This window comes from Saimiri boliviensis, chromosome 19 (assembly GCF_048565385.1).
Source record: "Saimiri boliviensis isolate mSaiBol1 chromosome 19, mSaiBol1.pri, whole genome shotgun sequence".
In the NCBI taxonomy this organism is placed as follows: domain Eukaryota; kingdom Metazoa; phylum Chordata; class Mammalia; order Primates; family Cebidae; genus Saimiri; species Saimiri boliviensis.
In genome coordinates, this window is record NC_133467.1 from 28,224,924 (window position 1) to 28,245,443 (window position 20,520).

General features: G+C 36.2%; 1 long non-coding RNA gene across 1 annotated transcript in view; it reads left to right on the forward strand.

Annotated features, from left to right (window-relative positions):
* LOC141582255 (uncharacterized) overlaps positions 1-20,520 on the forward strand; it is a 154,302-nt gene that overhangs the window by 114,629 nt on the left and 19,153 nt on the right. Inside the window, exons 5-6 of the long non-coding RNA XR_012515071.1 lie at positions 10,166-10,286; positions 10,870-10,959. This is a non-coding gene — a long non-coding RNA (uncharacterized LOC141582255). The remainder of the gene's footprint in view (positions 1-10,165; positions 10,287-10,869; positions 10,960-20,520) is intronic.

Sequence of the window (20,520 nt, forward strand, 5' to 3'; positions counted from 1 at the left end):
TGGTGTTTTAGCCTTGAAGTCCTCGCCTATGCCTATGTCCTGAAGGGCAGTGCTTAGATTTTCTTCTAGGTTTTTATGGTTTTAGGTTTTACATTTAAGTCTTTAATCCATTTTGAGTTACTTTTTGTATAAGATGTAAGGAAGAGGTCTAGTTTCTGCTTTCTGCATATGGCTAGCCAGTTTTCCCAACACCATTTATTAAATAGGGAGTCCTTTCCCCATTCCTTGTTTTTGTCAGGTTTGTCAAAGATTAGATGGTTGAAGATGTGTAGTGTTACACATCTTGGCTATGCGGGCTCTCTTTTGGTTCCATGTGAAGTTTAAGGTGTATTTGTTCAATTCTGTGAAGAAAGGCAGGGTAGCTTGATGGGGTTAGCATTGAATCTATAAATTACTTCGGGCAGTATGGCCATTTTCATTATATTGATTGTTCCTAACTATGAGCATGGAATGTTTTTCCATCTGTTTTTGTCCTCTCTTATTTCCTTGAACAGTGGTTTGTAGTTATTGAAGAGGTCCTTTACATCCCTTGTTAGGTGTATTCCTAGGTATTTTATTCTCTTTGTAGCAATTGTGAATGGGAGTTCACTCATGATTTGTCTCTCTGTTTGTCTGTTATTGGTGTATAGGGATGCTTGTGATTTTTGCACATTGATTTTGTATCCTGAGACTTTGCTGAAGTTGCTTATCAGTTTCAGGAGATTTTGGGCTAAGACAATGGGGTCTTCTAAATATGCCTTCATGTTGTCTGCAAATAGAGACAATTTGACTTTCTTTTTTCCAGGTACAGGAAGACAAAAATCACATGTTGTCCCTTATTTTTGGGATCTAAAAATCAAAACAATTGAACTCATGGATATAGAAAGTAGAAAGATAGTTACCAGAGTCTGGGAGAGGAAGTGGGGGTATCACAGGGAGGTGGGTATGGTTAATGGGTACAAAAAATCAGCAAGAATGAATAAGAACTACTATTTGATGGCACAATAGGGTGACTGTAGTCAGCGATAACTTAATTGTACATTTTAAAATAACTTAAGATTGCAATTGAATTGTTTTAAATCAAAAGATAAATGCTTGAGGGGATAGACACCACATTCTCCATAATGTGCTTATTTCACATTGTATGTTTGTATCAAAACATCTCATGTATCCCACAAATAGATACACCTACTATGTACCCATACAAATTAAAAAGAAATAACAAAATTTAAAAAGCCAGAAACTGTTAAAGGCATTCCACAAAGTAAGGGTAATTATTTTTTGAGTGAAACATTTGTTAGAGAAATGTATACACATATGTAGTTTCAGCCATCTTCCTATGTGCAATGTCATGTGCCACAGGGGCTATATCTGCAAGAAATGGCATCTTTTTTTTTTTTTCTGATTTGCTCATCCAGAAGGAACGACTTCATTGAATTTTCAGAAATTATCACATAAGCTAGCAGTGTCTCTGCACACACATATGTGTGTGCTAAATCATGATTTAAAATATCTTCCTTATTATGGGCCAAGTGTGAAGAAATCTTTTTTAAAAAAGTCTCTACACCATACCATCAACATGAAGTTATGTGTTTTAAAACAATGAAGAAAAGAAGCATGTAAACCTCATATCATTCATTCCAAAGATAGGATTTACTGAAGCTGAATGGAAAATAGAAATGAAGCAGATGTTGGCAGGATTTAGAAGCAGTTTCTTTTGCAACTGTCAAGCGCTGATCATAGATACTGGACATAAAACTTTTGAATTGTCCAAATGCTCTTAGGACATAGGTGATTTTCACCATTTGGAACTTAGGGTTTAGCTGAACTACTTTTAAGAAAAGTTCTATTTTAAGATAAAATGTGCTTGAACTTTCTGTAATAATAAGGATGAAGAATGGTAGCAGCTAACAGATACTGAACAGTAAGTGTGTTAAAGGCACTATTCAGAGTACTTAGGTCTCGTCACAACAACATTATCAACAGGGTCTCTCATTATCTCCATTTTGCCTGTGAGGCTACTGAGGCCCACAGGAGTTAAAGAACTTACCCAAGTTCACGTAACTATTCAGGGCTAAACCAGGGAGTTTAATCCAACCACTCTGGCTTTAGGATCAAGATAGCAAACATTCTCTATTCTAACTCTCAAAACTAATAAAAATGACTAAGGTTATTTTGGTTCCATGACAGCCACTGAAATGGGTCACTAATTTTTCAGCTTTCTAAGCCAGATTTTCAGGAAATATTTGTTATCACATGGCAAAATTCTAAACAGTCCCATCAGTGGTTGTGTATCACAGAATGGCCATTCACTCTCTTATCGTTAAAAATACCATGAAGAAAACAGGATGTTATGATTAAATAATAATGCCAGACCACTAATCAAGCGCAATGTCAGGTATTGCCCTTGGGGGTGTGACATCATAATGTTTGCTACCTCCACTAAGTAGGAGATTGCACTTTCAATAGAGTAAGTCTTTAAGAGGCCAAGGGAAAAGAGTGCTGAGACCTCATGATCTCATTTCAACACATATGCCAGTAAGTGATAAAAGCCTGAGAAGTGAAATAGAGAACCATCAGTTGATAAAGAAATAAAGTTGTCTCCAAATGCCATGTCTTTCAAAGTTTTTCAGGATACATTCGTGTGTCTGTAAAGACAGCTTTTCCTTCTTTAAAGACAGGGTCAGTCAAGGGCAGCCAGTCATTTATCTCTGAGGTGGCAGAAGTCTATAACTTAAGAACACCCCACTTGAAAATGACAGTCATCCGGAGGCCCCTTTTATGATATCTTCTTCTTTTAAGCTGATAATAGAACACAACTTGGTAAGGGCCACTCCGTGCCATGAATCAAAATGTACTTCACAAAAGTCATTTCCTATTGATGTTTGTGTGCCTGTTCCTCATTTATATTGATCAGTGGACATTTGTTTGCCAAGATCAAAGTAAAAGAGATTGCTTGGATGGCCTGTGACATTTTCAAAGAGGAAAATGCATTTTTTTCCCCAGCATTCTATATATGACTGGGTTTCAGAAAGTGGGCCTTACAAATCTACTTTAGAGAGATGTCTGGGATGGAATGAGGAAGAAAATGTTCCTGGGTCATTTCCTGTTTCCCAAGGGCCATTTTTACAAAGTTAAAGTATGTAGCATTAAAACAATAATAAAACCAAAACCATATACTTTTGGACTTCAGTTAGGTTTTAAGATTTAGATGTTTGTGACCAAACATTGGCACTTATCACATACAGGATATTTGAGCTCCAGAAAATCCTTAGAGCTGTGCAACTGTTGTAGATGAAACAATGACTCATAGCACATACTGAAGTAAAAGTCCTAATGTGTAATGTATGTACACACACACACACACACACACACACACACACACACACACAGACACACACACACATACACCTATCTATGGAGATATACATGCATATCTGTCTATACAGAAATAGAGAGATAGGCAGTGCCCCTTGAAACTGAGTAGAAAATCTGAATGTTGACTTGTTGAATTGGACAGAGTGCTTATTTACACTCAGTTCATAAAAACAAGTGATCAAATCCATAGCACTAAAAACACTGATATCCATACAACTGTTACATCACAACAAAGTTGTTTGCATAAGTGGTTTATCAAAATCAAATATCTGCTTTAATTTTAAAAAAGGCTACATTGAGAAAGAAGCTAAAAGTCATGAATTAATGCATTCAGAAATGGAGGCTCAAACCAAATGCCCATTAAGCAGCAGTTACTGTATTTCATCTTGACAATAAAATGTATAAGGGCATTGAGAAATTGACCTTTTGTGGTATTACTGTATGACAACACTTTTCTCCAATTGATCTTGGTGATACTTCAGGTCACATACAAATCTTTTATGACCACCTGAATTGGCTAGCGATCAAACTCAATCACCAAATTGAGGAGAACAAGATGCTCTTTTGAAGGCCATCACTGATCGTCTGATTATAAAAATCTATGACCTTTCTTTAGTGTTTGTAATTTCTATATTTCCTTAATTTCTGAAACTAAACAGGATCATTCTACATGAAGTTTCTATTTTTTTATGTTTCATAATGTACTCTTTATTTTGAAGCAAATATTCCAACACTTCTTCTTGCTACGTCCTCTTTATCCTTTTTCAATTAAAATTGGGATTATTCCAAGATTTAGTCAGTAGGTTTCTCTTTTTGTAGTATTTCATGTAGTGATTTTATTTATTTGATTAAATACTCGCTTGTGTCATTTGTATTATAATTTCTGACCCAAGGCTTAGTTAGCCACAACTGACTTCTAGGCAATGTTGAAAAGCTAAAATTTCAAGTTCAAGTACATCTATAGATCCAGGAAATGGCATGATTTTACAATACTGGAGAAAGAAGATGTGTTGGCTATCATATATCTATATATCATATAGCGTACGTATGATATATATACACATATGTATATCATATATATGTATACAAATAAAATAATATACAAATATATTAAGGAATATCAAACCTACCTGAAAGCTAATTCTAAATTTCCTGATTTTTTTTTTGATATCACATTAGAATGTCAAATTCAAGATATCATGAGACAAACTGATAATATTCATCACTGGATTTGCTACCATTTGGACTTTCTTTCTTCGTGTTAACAGCACCACAACTGTAGAAAGGGAAGCACACATCTGTTCCTGCTTTGGATAGGCTCTTCATTAGGTAAAGTTCTTTGGGTAATGATGAGTCTATATGTCCAACTGCCTTTAGGCATAATCCTTGTTTTTATGTATTTTTTTGAATAGTCAACACGAGTTCAAATATTCTAAAACTCACTCTGCCAAGCTCTCTAGTTCTACTTGGATAGAACTTGGATAGTGTGGTTTGGTTTTCCTAACATTTTCTAAAACTCAATTGTAACAAGGCATAAGGGTGATCCTAGGTACAACCCAAGGATTATTTTTCTGGGACACCCTTTCCTTGTGTAATACTTTGAATATTATTAATCTATAACACCAACTATATATCTAATGCTTTAATTTCATCTTTTTAGTGTTTATTAATATTTACATATCTATGTATTCACTCCTTAACGCATCAGAATTCATTTCCTACCTATTTCTTGTCAGGTATATTAGTCATTGGGGATACGAATCCAGAAACTATAATATTCCTATTCTCAAGAATCTTCAGTCTCATAGAATAGTCAAATAAATTAACAAATTGAGTACAATGTGATGTAAATCAAAGTGTGCCTGGGGGTGATATGTGAGACCAGACAAGTAGAGTGTGTGTCATCTAAATAAGAAGGGTAACAGAAGGGTAAGAAATCCTTTCTAGATAAGGGCCCATTGGAGCTGAGTTTGGAAAAGTATCAGGATTTAGCACAATTATAGGGAGTAGGGGATACAAAGGAATTATTTGTGAAGGTTAGGGCATATGCAGGACCCTTGAGACATAAAACTTAGGCCACAGTTTCTATAAAAGCAAAGGCATTGTTGAAAATTCACAGGAGATGAGTGCAAAGAGGAAAACTTGAACTAACCTGTGAAGGACCTCATGTTTAGGTAATGTGCTAAGGAATTTGAACATTATCCTGAAAACTGTGGGGGAATCACTGTATACTTTTAAGCAGAGGCGTGGCCTGGCTCCCCTAGATAAGCATTTTAGAAAGACATCTTTTGTAAAAATGTGCAGAAAGTGTTGGAAGCCAATAAAACGAAAGGTAGAAAAAATCATTAGAAGAATACAATAACAATCAAGAAAAAATATGTTGACAGATTGAATTCAGGTTTTGGATGGTGAAATGTAGAGGTAATGACAGATTTTAGAGGCATTTACCTGGCAGAATTACAGGTGGTGGTGAGTAATTGGATTTGGGGGTTGAATGACTGGGAGAAGGAGAGAAAGCTATGATGAATTCCAGGTTTTTTATTTTCATGATTGGATATGTAGTGATTTTTTTCACTGAGATAAGCCACAGAAGAAGAGGAACAGGTTTTGGAGGAAAGCTGATTAAGTTATGTACCTGTGGAAATGGAAGTGTCTATGAAATTTCTAACTAGAAGTGTCATACATGCTTTTGTACTAGTGGTGATGTTAGCATGTTGGGGGCAGGGCTGCTTGCATCCATATGCTCATTTGCACCGGCAGTGGTGGCAGTGGAGGGTGGCCAGGGGGGAGGTGGGTTAAGCTCACACTGGCAGCAGTGACACACCAGTGTATGTGTGCACGTGTGTCAGTGGAAAAGGGGTGGCAAATTCTGCCTATGTGTGCTCTGGCCAAGTGGTGGGGTGGTGGCTGTGGGTGAGTACATGCTGACAAAGCAGTGCAGGGAGGCTGTGGTGTGGGGAGGTTCCAGGTGGGGTGGTACATGTTGGTGGGGGCCCCTCTGCTGGAGCTCTCTGAGTCAGGGATGATCTGCCAGCAATGGAGCTATAATGAGAGTCCCCAGGAAGCACCATGGTTGAGCATCTGAGGCTGTGCCTCCAGCCAGTGGGTCAGGCTGGGGCCCCAAGAGATGCCAGTAAAGAAAGAAAGGAATGCCCAGATTGGACTGGCCTTGTCTCATGGGCAAGACAGCCCTGCTTTTTCCAGGTCCAACAGTCACCCTGTGACTAAAGTCTTCTAGAGGAGCATTGGGAGCCTTGGTGCATGGGCATCCCTGACTGTGCCTCACTGCAGACATTCCTGCACCAAACACCGTGGGCTTCACACAGGCTGGAGTCCTGCTCTTACCACCTCTCTAAGCAGCTCTCCCTGCCAGCTCCAGTGTCCATGGGGTCATGGAGTCTCCTGCTGCCCAGATTGCAGAGGTGCATGGTGAGAGCTGACCACTCCTTACCTGTTCAACTCACTCCTTCCCTAGGAGTCGTTGGGGGCTAGGAACAAGTCTCAGTGCTCAGTAGCCCTTTGTAGGGTTCTCCACTCCTACCCGCTGCAGCTCAGTGTCTGCATTCTCCTTCTGTCCACTCTCAATGCCTTTCCTCTGAAGATCTGCCCAGAGTGTGCCAGTCTTCCCAGTGTCCTGGTCTCTTCATGACAGATGTTTCTTTTGGCTGTGTCCGGTTGGCCATCTTAACTTCTGATGTATTTTTAAATGATTCAGGAAAAAAGATAATAGGTAGAGATGAAAAAGAGAGAGGCAGTGAGAGACATTATAAGAAGTCAAATTGTCCATAATGTAAATAATTTGTGAATCTTTTTAAGAGTGTACAGAAGTTCCTTGTACTCATCTTGCTACTTCGTTATTTTTCTTCAGGTTTGAAATTATATCAAAACAAAAATACACCAAAAGGTACAATATGATATGAACCAATCAGTACACTGATAATGGGTCAAAACATTTTTATTTAGGTTAGGGATGATGCCCCTTTTATAGTCCCTTCCATTTCTCATAGGCTCAGTTCATTACGTTAACACCTTTCTTTTATTCTCCTACTTTCTCTGTCAGTCTCTTGTGTGATCAGGCCATATGCGACAGTGGTTAAGAATGAGGGCTCTAGAGGTAGACCATCTGGTGTGGCTTCGTGACTTTGGAGAAAACACGTAATATCTCAGTTCGTTTGTTGTTGTTTAGTCTACAATTAGAAAAAATAAGAGCACCTATATGATAGAGTTATTATAAGGTTCTTAAGACTCCCTAGAACAAACTAAACACTTAATAATTTCACTCCCTTAGGGATGAGCTGAGAGGAGTGTAAACTAATTTTTTAAAAAAGGTAATAATAATTTCAGTACTTGGTGTGTGGTTTTCTTCTGCCAATTCCATTCTTTTTTCTTTTCTTTTCTTTTCTTTTCTTTTTTAAATAACAACCGACTTCAATAGAGAGTAACTGCTTGGGAATTGTATTGTTTCCAAATTAATTCATATGGTGTGATATGCTATCAAGGCTTTATCTTCCTGGGTGGTTCTATGTCATGCTGCCATTTTTTTCAGCATAAAATAATGGTATAATTATTCAAGATGTTAAATATATTTACTGAGGTATATGTTCTTCTCATGTATTCAGACCAAAATGTTTCTATTACTGTCTCAATAAGATAGAATGCTTCAATGTGTTAATGTAGTTTCAACCCAGAAAATCTTATTAGTTTAAATAGACCAGGCAAATATCTATATAAGATTATCCTTTAATAATACCCAAAGTAGAATAATTTCTGCTTTGGAATTTTCTATTCATCAACAAATAATTATAAGCAACACTTATGTAAATATGGCTAAAAAATAACATGTTACTTAAGTTGAAAATATAGTAAACATGAAAGAATAAATAAGTGAAGCTATGTACAGAGGAAATAGGACTTTTAATCTCAAGCTTCTTTGGCACAACTATTTTAAGAGGACATATCATGTGATGGATACACTGTTTTGAAGCCTTGATTTTAAAGTGGTCCCATCGAATGAGTCAGGTCTAATTCTCCATTCACTTAAATTATCCAGTAATATAAAAGAAAGAGTGTCAAGGGCTTCTCCTTAGTCACTATCATACCCAAGTCACCTTCTCATGTTGGCAGAGAAAGTAAGTAGTTTTGACTTCATTCTAATGGCATACCTTTGGAAGACTTGAGTATCTTCTGATCATCTCTTTCTCTTTTTACTAGATTGCTTTGGCTGCTATTTTAAACAAACAAGGATAGCATGCATGAACAACTTAAGGATATATTTCACAAGTTCAGTTAAGAAATAATGGTAAAAATGGACTTCTATCTGTTGAGACCCCTGCATTTTTCTCACCATCTTGATAGGTTGTAGGTGACATTTTGGAAGTAGAGTAGATAGGACTCGAATGAATTTGTTCTATCAATTCAAAGATTTGGAATCAAAGATCACACTTGAGTTTTGGGCTTGAGAGACTGATTAGACAATGATGTTATTTAGTGATATAGAGAAGAAAAGAAGCAGGTTTGAATGTTAGGAAAATAAACATTTATTTTGGTGATAAATTGTTAAGTTTATGCAATTTGAACTTTGTTCAGATGATATTTGCTTTTCATGGGTGACAAATTTGTTAACAAGTAATCTAGCATATATTATTAATTCTATGCTGAATTAATATGCTGATAACATAACCTAACATACTTTCTTAGTGTGGCTATATAAAATTAATTCGTAAGTCTTTTATTTAGAAGAAAAAGCAACAACCATGAGCTAGCCAAGACATCTTTATGTGATGTTTCTGTCACAAGTATGACATGCATTTTGAGTAGACTAGAGTCTCAGCAACCCTGTCTGTAATGTCCTGCCAAGACCAGCACACGTGTTCAGAGCTCAAAGATACCAATTGCCCCTATTAACACAGGACGTTATTCAAGAAGCTATTGTTATCTGCAGAATTAATACCAGAATATAGAAAATTTCTGACACTGTCAAATCAAGTCATCAGAGCCCCGTAAGCTGCTAAGACAGCTGGCTTCCCTAGGCTGTCACTCCATTCCACCTTGGGTTCAGCTTCCATGCCAGAGGACAGACAATCTCAGGCTGCTTCAACTGCGTAGAGCAGCAATATCAATAAGCTCTACTGTTTTATTAGGTTTATCAAACAGCAGTCTATCTGGTCTGCTGGCCAGGATGTGCCAAAGTGTTATCATAACTCTATCCCACTTTATCTCACAACAGTTATCTGTGAATAACATCTCACATTCATGCCTAAAATATGACTGGCATTTCATTAAAGCTCTACAAGAGTCCATTCAAAGTACAATAGGGGCAAGGGTGGGGAGTCATACATGTAAAAGGAAATCGATTCTGGTATGAGTCTATTTTAGGAGTAATTAAGTTCTGGGGCCTTGACTCCTTTCTGAGGAAATAACTATTATATTTGTTTGTTATTATGTAGGAAAAGAAATTACTGGCATTTTTGGGGTAGTATTTTATATTTTACAAACTACTTTTATATTTTATTTGATTTTGCCAATAGCTTAAGTTTTAACTACTTTTTTGGTGCCAGTATTAACTGCTTTTACAGATAAGAGAACTGCACAGTGTTAGTCAATTAAGTCACTAACATGAGGATGGTTAGTGTGATCATAGCACAATGTTATACTCGGGAGTATAACCCTCAGCAACACAAAGCACATCGTCCCACAAATGCTCTATTTTCTAACGCAGAAATGTTGCTCTTTAATATGTAGAATGTCTGTTTGTAGACATCATTCGACCTCTATCCATAACCACACTTTCAACTTTATCAAATGACAGATTAAAGCAGTTTTTCTACTGGATGAAAGAGAAGAAAGAGGAAGGAGGAGAAGGAGGAGGAGGAGTGAAAGGAGGAAGAGGAGGAGGAGATCAGGAGTAGTTTACTAATCTCCTTGTCCAGGTACTTACTTTTCATGGGATCTTGTGAAAGTTCAGAAACATCAGTTGGTAATTAGGTTTACCTACCCATTAATGATATGTGTCTTCAGATGCAAATTATAATCATGTATCATATTACCTCACTCCTTGTACCTGGGGGTCATAAAGTGTTTTGTCTTGCTTGACAAACTGTACGGTTTTCCTAAAGAAGCCTTCCGTGTCCCTCTCAGGTAGTTTCTTGTTCCCTTTGTTGTGCTAAATTTGACCCATCTACATACGTGCATTATCACACTGTTCTGCAGGAAATTGCAAATAGGTTTTCTCCTCTGCTAGACTCCGAGGCTCTTGATGAGTTTTACCTTTATCTTTGAATTATGGATACCTAGTCTGGTGACAAAGTAGCCTTCAGATGTAGCCTTAATGAATAGAATGTTCATTAAGATGGAACCCTGAACTCAGTACTTCCCCAAAGACCAATACAACAGAAATTAGGCACCAAAGAGATTGTGAGAAATACTCTCACCAACACCCCCTAAATCCCATGTAGAATTTGCAAGAGAAAGATCTGTAAATCAAGTAATTCGTAATTCTGTACTTTTGAACAGATCAAGGAAATAAACTGAAGACAGGATTGTAGAGAGGATTTCTTCAGAGAACCACTATACTTTGATCCCCAAAAGACTGGAATATGCGAGGTGGGTGCTACCCTCATCACCTGACATCGAGCACAGCTTAGAGTTAAGCAGAAGTAAAAGGAGGGCAGCAAAATATCTAGTGGGAAGAAGCCATGTATCTCAGATTTTCCACAACAGTTTTAACATCAAATAGCTGGCCTTGTTGTCCCCCTTAAGTATATTTGTGCTGTCAGACCACATGTTACAATTTTTGCGGTATAAAATATAGTCACTCAATCTAGCAATGACTCAGAAGTTTAAAAATGGTGATAGGATTTTCAGATCTTATGTCTGAGGAGCTTGAAAGAAACGATAAGGAGGAAAACGATTTGGCAGTTCGGAAAAAGCTGGGCAGTGAAGGGATATTTCTAATTATCCTTTTAGTCACAGAGATTTAGAATACTTGGGAGTTTACTTCTAAAAGGCATCTGTTAGCTTGGACAGTTAGCCTACATTTCCAATAAGACTGATGAAATTCTAAATATCTTTGCTTTGGTCAGAATCGATCAAACCCAAGAAGAAAAGGACAAGGGTGGGCTCGTTATTGGAGTGAAAGGAGACTAGAGCAATGAATGTGTCAAGAAACTTAGCCAGTAATAAGGTTGGAATTTGGAGACGTAATAAGGAACATGAGAAGTATTCTTTCCAATTTTCGTTTTGACTTCATCTGCAAGTCAGTTTCCTTCTTTTCTGTTTGTAGATTCCCTTTCTCTAGTACTCAAACTCCCCTCATTACTAGCAGTTAGTGAGCACTTGCTTTATGCTTCATTTACATTGTAGCTAGTTCAATGGCCACACAATCTTATGAAATATTCCCATTTTACAGATGAAGCAATTAAGGCTCAGAGAGGCTGAGGAATCTTCCCAAACTCTTAAATTATAGAGCAACATTTTGAAAATAGTCCTGTCTGACTCCAGGACTAACACTATTAATCATAATAGCACATTCCTTCTACTTAGTAGTAGCTGCTAATTCGAATACCAAATTTACACAATTACAGCTCAAAGTGCTGGAACCACATAACTCTAGTTCCTCAGGCCCAGTTCTGAATCTTTGAAGGACAATCTATGCCTTGTCCAGATTGAGTGAGATGCATACCTCAAGGGAGATGGTCATGTTTTGTGAACATGTCAGCTGAGAGTACATTGTCTTTAATCAGAGGATCTTGTTCTGAGTCCTGACCCACTCCCTGAAAATGGGGACTCACGCCCCAAAATATATGACACATCTTTTTCTTTTTGCAAATGGCATTTCAAATCTCTGATTTCAGGTTGATCTGATTTGTTCAATGAATATTTATTGAATACCTATTATGCATCTGGCACTATTCGTTGCTTGATTTAGCAAATAAAAATATAGGACACCCAGCCAAATTTACATTTCAGATAAACAACGACTATATTTTAGCATAAGTATGTCCAAAATATTGCATCAGCATTCTATATTTGATATGGCAATTCTAGGCATTATTTTGTGCCCTTAGAGTCGTGAATCATAAGGAAATTGATCACCAATTTTTCTTATTCACTTAAACTGAACCCAGGCAGTTTCGGTTAATGTTGACAGCCTCGAAGAGTACTATTCCCTTTCTCTTTATTTTGGTTTGGATTCACTCCCAATATCAGCTATCACTTTCTTTTCTAGAAGGATGAGACTATTATCCAGCTTATTACCTGTGGGGATATTTTGGTAGTTAGAAAAGGAATTAGCCCATTCAAGAGTCCCCCAGCCAGATATCATTAAAATCACAGACCTTTGAATTCAGCATAGGCGCCTACAATTTTGAATCAGTTCCCATGTCTTATTTAGGAAATTAATTATTTAGAAATATTAAATGGGTCGGGAATGGCTAATTTAAAATGATTAAGTGGTCACTAATTAAAAATCAACTTTATGTCCAGGAGAGACTTCTGTCCAGATGTATGTTATGACAACTTGGCTCTCTAAATATCAACTCATTAAAAAGTGTGTTCACACTGCACCTCTTACCTTCTCTCACTTCACTGTTTCTCTTCTCCATCTCCCCTTCACCACACATCACACACACACTTACACGCATGCAAACACACACATGCACACATGGCCCAGTGGAGCCCTGAGCTGGATGGACTGCCTTGATTTTGCTTAGAGAATGGTGTGTATGACTCCAGCAATGTGCACCTACCTTACCACAACATTCACTTGCAAAATCTCCCCTCCTTTTATGTCTGGCTCCAGACCACATCCAGTATACCTGAGGTACGGGCTGTGCTTTATGAAGTCTAAAATTTTCGGCTGGTTGTGTCTTTCCATGCAAACTCATTAGGCACTATTTACACCCGCCGCAGCTGCGAAGAGAGAGGTTCTGAACTCTGGCATTCTACAGTAGGCTTTGTTTCTCATTTACATTTGCATATTAAAGTGTTTGCCTGAAATAGGCTATTGAAATTAATTCAGGATTAATTGGTGTCTTTATCTCATTAGGACAATCTAATTTAAGGATGATGAAATTGTTTAGCCTCCCGTTTGCATAATTAGATTGCTTTGAATTGCTGTCATTATTGGCTCTTTAGCATCATCTGTAGGCCTCAAACAGACAAGAGCTTCAACCTCATAAAGACCAATCATGTGTTACAGCAGAGGGCTGTTAACCCCTTTTAACCCAAACTCACTTGGATTAGCAGTCACAATAGACAGGCCTTGGTCCCTGAGAGCCTTGAATGCCTTCCTTTTTGAATTCTTGATACTCAGATTGATAAATTTCTTCCATTTATATATTTGGACATGGAAACTGTTATAGCATCTCTTCTGGGATCCAAAATGTTCAGAAGACTCACTCCTCCCTTCAGCACTATGTTGAGTATTATAGTGACCTCCTTTCATTGTAAATTTCTCCTCTCTCTTTCTACTTCCTTAGCTAATTAGAAATTCTTCTATTACTTAAAAGTGTGACAAAATTTCTGACCTCTATGAAAGAATGTTGGGCTTCTACCAGGCCTGACGCTCTTGTCTCAACACTCAGCAACAAGTATTATTTCAATGAAGATACAGAATAAGTAAGACATGGGGAGCCATCTGACATTCATTTAATTATTTATTCATTCAACATTTAGCAAGTGTTGTATTGAGAACCTTTGGTGTGCCTGATATGGTGCAAGTCATTGGGAAACGCTTGAGAAATAAGTCACAGGCTCCTCCTGCATTCTGTTTTGGGGAGACAAGAACATAGAATAAGTGACTGGAGAGCTGGGTTCTGGTACCAGCTGACAGCTTTGAGAAGGTCCAAAATGTCAGTAAACTTGAATTTCTTCACCTTGTTTCATTAATGAAGGTTTGTACTACATTAATGGTTCTAATTTCTAGCAACACATTATAATGACTTGTGAGCTTTTGAAAAATGCCTATGCCCGGATATAAATAAATTAAATCACAATCTATAGGGATGGGCGTGAATTCCTGTATCCTTCAAAAATATGATTTTTAAGGTTGTGTCTAATAACTAACACAAAAAAACAAATAAATAGTAGTCACACTTTATGCTAAACTGCAGATAAGAATAATTACTGAAATATAAAAGTTGAATTTTTCAGCTAATAAGAAAAACTAAAATTACAGAGTAAAGAGAATTTTTAGATTTTAATCTGAAGAAGGCAAGAATTCCCCAAATCAATGCTTTATATAAAGAAAATATACCTGCAGAAGTAAGAGTCTTAAATCAAGAACATAAATAATAGAAAACAATAACAATTACCAAATGCTAACCACTTGTTAGCATTTTTTTTTTTTTCTGAAAATTTGAAGCGGCATAGAATCCTTACTGTACTTAAAGATGCTTGATTTTTACATCAGGTGTTTTTCTCTCGTACTCCCCCCTAGTTTTGCTGGTCATAAAAGAATAGCCAATTGCTAATGAAATAACCCTAATCATGCCACTAAGAGTAAGAGCAAACAGGAAAGTATAAAAAAAAATTCTGACATAGATTATAAATTAGGTAATGTTATAGACCTTTTTCAAAGATAATTTAAAGGACTCTTTATGAGGACTTTTAATTGACATGTCTTACAAATCATATTATGATATAGTGATACATAGTTACTAGGACTCTAGTTTTATAAAATAGAAAACTAGAATTTAGAAAAACAACAATCTACCGTGAATGCTTTAACATCTGCCTTTTGAAGTCTGTTTTTACTTCCAATGAACTTTGCATTAAATTTAACCTAGCTTTAGATTTAAAGGGCTAAGATTACAATTATGTATTTTTACTATGTTCAGATTATAAACTATTGGTTTCTTAAAGAAGTGCAATGACACACCTAAGCAGGAGACTGGAGCCTTGGATTTCAGTGACAAATGATCTGAGCTTGGATGATTTGCTTAACTTCCATGACCTAAGTTGCTTCAACTTTTAAAATCTTCAAAATGCTGGAGAACGTGCAAAAACCCAAAAGACTTCGAAATTCGCTGTATCTAGAACTACACTCTGGAGCATTTACTGAAATTTACTGTATCTGAGGGCATTAAAACAAGTCCTAACACACTTGAAAACATTGGAATCATGTAAAATCAAGCCATAGATGTTGGATGGAAGCAACAAGAGTAGATTGACATGTCATTTTCTCCCATCACTGTATACAAAGAACAACAGCATAACAACAGCCACCATTGCAACAACTACAAGATAAAACAAAAGTATGTCCAAGAATGGCAGTAAATTCCACACAGGAGTTCAAGTCACAGAAAATATCTGTGGAGTAGGTGATAATGACCACACCAGTTTTCAGCTTGAAAAATATAATTGGTCCTAAAAATGATTGACTTCATTCTGGACCACCAAGCCCCCCAGCTGGATATGAAGAACTATATGGACCACCAGCTTCTCTGAGTTGGGAAGAAAGACAAAGCAGGAGAGAGGCTGCTTTATGAGTCAATTCACGTTTGGCAACATCTGGTTATGTCTCATCACATTGCAAATTTATGACCCTGGAAACAACATGTTGATGTTGATGATCCTTTGCGAAGAGAAGCCTGCACTATAAACTTAAGACCAGAGCAGTGGCAAGGGGCTGCGGCTGTTTTCTCTGATCTGACAACTCTCTTGCTTGGGTCAAACAGATAAAGTCTTGGACTGCTGACCCTTCCTAAACAATGTCATGGATGAATACTGAATGAAGAGGACTCGCTGACAAAAGAGCAGAAGGTGCTGAGGAAGGAAGGCTTAACTTCCCCCAGAAGAAACCTAGTGAGATTTAGTGGTGGTCAAACCTCACAAAAGTCAAGAAATGAAGAAGATTTATCACAAATCGAGCCTGGAATATTTATTAGCCCACACAATGATTGATTTGTCAAATTACAAGGCAAATTTTTTTCTCAGAAAATATCTGGGTTTGCTTTTTGATAAAGCTGAAACCCGGATGTTGAAGACAAGCTGACATCCATGTGTGTTATAATTACCTTAAACTTCTCATCATAGCCATGTTATAGAATGAATATATTATAGCCCTCAACCATTATGTTTTCAACAGCAGGGGAAAAGAAAGATCCTTTCAACTAAGGTTTATCCTTTGCAATATTTCTTCTCTTATAGAAAACTCAAGACTAAAAATTTGTTATTGTAATACAGTATATCCAAATATTTCTCAATATTTGCTTGACAATCTAGGTAATAGAAGAATGATTTTATTTCTGAGTAACACTGTATTAAAATGTCCTATTTTTAAAAAAAAAAAAAATTTACTTTAAGTTCTGGGATACGTTGCCGAACATGCAGGTTTGCTACATAGGTATAAATGTGCCGTGGTGGTTTTCTGCACCTGTCAACAAATCATATAGGTTTTAAGCCCTGCATCCATTAGGTATTTGTCTTAATGTTCTCCTTACCCTTACCCCCCCAACCCACAGGCCCCTGTGTGTGATGTTCCCCTCCCTGTGTCCATGTATTCTCATCGTTCAACTCCTACTTATAAGTGAGAGCATGCAGTGTTTGGTTTTCTGTCCCTGTGTTAGTTTACTGAGGGTGATGGTTTCCAGCTTTATCCGTGTCCCCTGCAAAGAAAAATGTCCTATTTTTAAGCCTGGTGGTAAATAACAATGGAGCAAAATGTTTATTCCATACCATTTCCTGAAACTTACTCCATGAAAAACATCAAAAAAAAAAAAAAAGAAAAATGTATTTTCTACAAAAAGCAAACATATCTGCCGAATAAGATGAAGACTAAAATGAAGGCATGCTGTCAACCAACTCATACTACGCAGTCCCAGTGCAGTTTTCTTCATGAGTTAGAAAGTCTTGGAAGATGCAAATAATGATAGTTTCCTTGGCACGATGATGAGAAAGAGGTGTATACATAGGTAGCAAAAACAGACGAACCAAAAAAGTAATGGTAAAATATTTATAAAGAGAGCACAGTAAATAACTCTGCAGTTGTTGGCAAAAGTCAGCTGAACAGAGATAAACATAAACTGATAAACAAAAACATTCTGAGTATATCATGAAGTCATTTTACCAGGATAGATTGTTCATCACAAGAAGTAAACTTGGCAAGCTTGGAAGGGTAGTTCACCAAGATTCAAATATATAAGGGATTTTTTTAAAAAGATTTTACTTAAATTGAAGAGATGAACTTCCCAGTTCATTTTATTTCCCAACTCATTTCTATTGATGGGCTTAAATAGAATTTTCCTTTTTAAAGAGAATTAATATGTGAAAGTATCCAATGTTAGTTCTAGGCATAGTAATTATTTGAAACAATAGAAAGGTGACAACACAATTTATGAGAAGAATTCCGTAGGAAACGTGCATTTCTTGTATGAAAATAAATTATAGAGCATATTATCTCATGCAAAGAAGAAATGTAGGCACTCAAGTAGAAAAATATGGCCATGGAAGTTGTTAAAAATAGTTTGGCCGAGAAAAAGAAAGAAAGAGAAAGAAAAGGGAAAACATGTATATGAATATATGTATATATATATATATATATATATATATATATATATATGTGTGTGTGTGTGTGTGTGTGAATATATATATGCATATGTATACACACATATACATACATATAGGTATATATTTAGTTATGAAAATAAAAAAGCACATTGGAAGTATTCAGAATTAGATGTTGCTTAAAAGAATAGAAGTCATAAAAAATGACTTGGTATAATAATTTAAAGCAAAATAGATAAGAGCAAAAAGTGCAAAATTATGTTAGAGGGGAGAGAAAATGGAGATGCAGTATTTGCATAACTGGCTTTCTTAGACTGAAGAAAGAACTGAAACTGTACATGAAAAGGATGAGTTAACAGAGTATGAGAAGTTACTGAACTCCAAGATTCAAGAACCAAGAAAGAAAACTATTAACATCAAAACGGAAGAATTAGACCACAAAGAAATGGAAAAAAACTTGATAAGGTTTCAAATAGAAATGTAACACCGTATTTAATGGCGGCATAATAGAAGCAGTCACATGGAGAACAAGGACACAAGAAGAGTGCTCACCATTATTATTATTTAAAACTCCTCAGCAAAGAAGGGATAAAACCAGTTTTTAAACTCCGATATTCTGATTCATAGAATTTATAGGAAGTCTATCTGAAATTCAAATTGAAGTTATTTTATGCCTGAACTCTAATTGCCTACAGTTCACCACAATTCTTCAATAAAATCTGTATAATTAGCAGCATTGATTTAGTGTTGTTATAAAGAAAGAAGCAAAAAGGGTTACAGTCTCAGAATTTCAAACATGTGAAGCATACAAATGAGCACAGTCCTCATTTACAGAAGTAAAAAAGGATGAGAGATTATTATGAACAATGGTATGCCAACCAATTAGATAACACAGAGGTAATGTACCATTTCTTAGAAAGATACAAACCACCAGGATTGACTCAAGAAAAAATTGATTATTTTATCAGACATCAACAAGTAAAGAGCTTAAATTAATAATTTAAAACCTCCAGCAAAGAATAGCCTCAGCTAACGTGACTTTAATCATGATTTCTAACAAAAAATTTGAAGATGAATTAATATTAACTGTTTACAAACTCTACCAAAAATTATAAGAAGGTGGAACACTTTTTAATTCATTTTCCCAGATAACAAAAGCAGAGAAAGAGGTTGCTTTAAAAGAATACTATATATTATTATCCTTTGCAAATAGATAAACACAATCCTTAACAAAGTATTGACAAAATGAAACTGGCCAACACATAAAATGTGTTGGAATGTACACCGTCACCAAGTGGAATGTATCCCAGAAATGTGAGATTGTTTTAACATCTAAAAATTAATGTGAGAATATATTCCTATTAATCAAATAAAAATCAATCCTCACACAGTCATCTTAATAGATGCTTTTGTCAAAATCCAATGCACTTTCATGCTAAACACACTCAACAAAATAGAAATGGTAGGAAATGTTCTCAACCCAAAAAGGGGCATCTACCAAATCCCCACAACTAATAGAATTAATGGAGAATGATAGAATGCTTTCCCACTTAAATAAGAAGTGCTATGAAATGAATGTTTTTCGATGCCAAAATTTATATATTAAAACCCCAATGCCCAATGTAATGGTATTTGGAGATGGGCCCTCACAATTAGATCGGTGTCCTTATAAGACTAAGTGGGAGAGAGCTGGCTTTCTCTCTGCTCCCTCTCCACTCTATTAAGCTATGAGAGGATGGCTGTCTGCAAAACAGAAAGAAGGCCATCAGCAGATATCAAATCTGCTGACACCCTGACCTTGGACTTTCAAGCTCTCAGAATTGCGGAAAGTAAATGTTTACTGTTTGAGCCATCCAGTCTGTGGTATTCTGTCATAGCAACCTGAACTAAGGCAAGGACCACCAAGGATGTCTGTTTTGAAACTTCTACCCAATATTGAACTGTAACTTATAGGGCATAAGTAAAAAAGGAGACCAAAAAATCTCTTATCTTTATTCACAGATGGCATGATCTTGTATATGGATAAGCATAAGAATTCCTCAGAGAAACAACCCATTAGAGTTTAATTAATGAGCTCATCAAGGTGGTAGGATACAGGATCAATATATAACATCCACCGATTCCTAAAACATATGTCCACACAAAAATTTGTACACAACATTATTCATAATAGCCTTAAAGTGGAAACAATCTAAATATTCATTCGTGGACCTTTATATCCATGGTGAGGATTTTAAAGTTTGGGAATGCTCCATTATGCAGTGTTGGGAATGTTAATAAGAGGAAATATTTTGGAAGGCAATTTGAATAGATAAGATGTAGATATAGATATAAATATAGAAAAACTTCAACATTTGACAGTGTAACCTAGCAATCCTATTTCTAGAACCATATTCTAAACATCTACAACCAGATAAACATATAAGAATATTTAATGCATCACTGTCTGGTATAATGAAAAAATGTAATTTAATGGCAAAATGTCATTTATTGATATTCTTTCATGTATTATGTTTCATAAACTTTTATGTTCATCAGTAGATTATGGTTTAAATTCATATGTTTGTAAAATTAAATATAACATATGCCATGATACATGAAAGAATATCAATACTAGTGATGTAAAATAGGATATGGAAGTGGTGAGAAGGGTAAGTG